Source organism: Octopus bimaculoides, chromosome 30 (genome assembly GCF_001194135.2).
Source record: "Octopus bimaculoides isolate UCB-OBI-ISO-001 chromosome 30, ASM119413v2, whole genome shotgun sequence".
Lineage (NCBI taxonomy): Eukaryota > Metazoa > Mollusca > Cephalopoda > Octopoda > Octopodidae > Octopus > Octopus bimaculoides.
Window position 1 is genome coordinate 7,141,578 of NC_069010.1, and position 769 is coordinate 7,142,346.

The 769-nt window shown below is 43.0% G+C and overlaps 1 protein-coding gene across 1 annotated transcript in view; it reads right to left on the bottom strand.

Annotated features, from left to right (window-relative positions):
* Window positions 1-769, bottom strand: part of LOC106883011 (uncharacterized) — a 50,228-nt gene that overhangs the window by 20,012 nt on the left and 29,447 nt on the right. The window lies entirely within an intron of this gene.

Sequence of the window (769 nt, forward strand, 5' to 3'; positions counted from 1 at the left end):
GATGATGATGATGATGATGGTGGTGGTGGTGGTGGTGGTGGTGACGATGACGGTGATGATGATACTGATGATGACGATGATGATGGAGATGATTATACTGATGATGACGATGGTGGTGATGAGAATGATGACGGTGTTGGTGATGATTGTGATGACTATGACAATGATGATGACGGCGGAGGTGGTGGTGATAACGATGCCGATGGAGCTGATGACGATACTGATGACAGTCGTGACGGTGACGATGACGGTGACGATGTCAATGATGATGATGACGACTGGTGGTGGTCGTTCGTGATGGGGCGGTGATGACGACGATGGCAACGATGATCTTGCCGCCGCCGCCAACGACGATTCTGCAGCAACTGGTGCAGCTGCTGATGACGACGGATGATGCTGACGTGGTCTCACATCCTGCCTCCCCCGACCCGGACACCGAAAGCCCCTCTTCAAATGTAAACACATCTCCAAACTAAAACAAATATTTTCTCTTCTCTTCAAACACATTTTCAAATCTGCCCTCGTCCACCCCCACTGCCCATCGTGGCATTTCACTGCTTCACATTTCCAAAATTTACCTACGCCTTAGCACAGAAAACTATCATCATCATCATCATCATCATCATCATCATCGTCGTCATCATCATCATCATCATCATCATCATCATTATTATTATTATTATTATTATTATTATTATTATTATTATTATTATTATTATTATTATTATTATTATTGTTCATTAGTTTTATTTTTATAACGTGCTTTCAC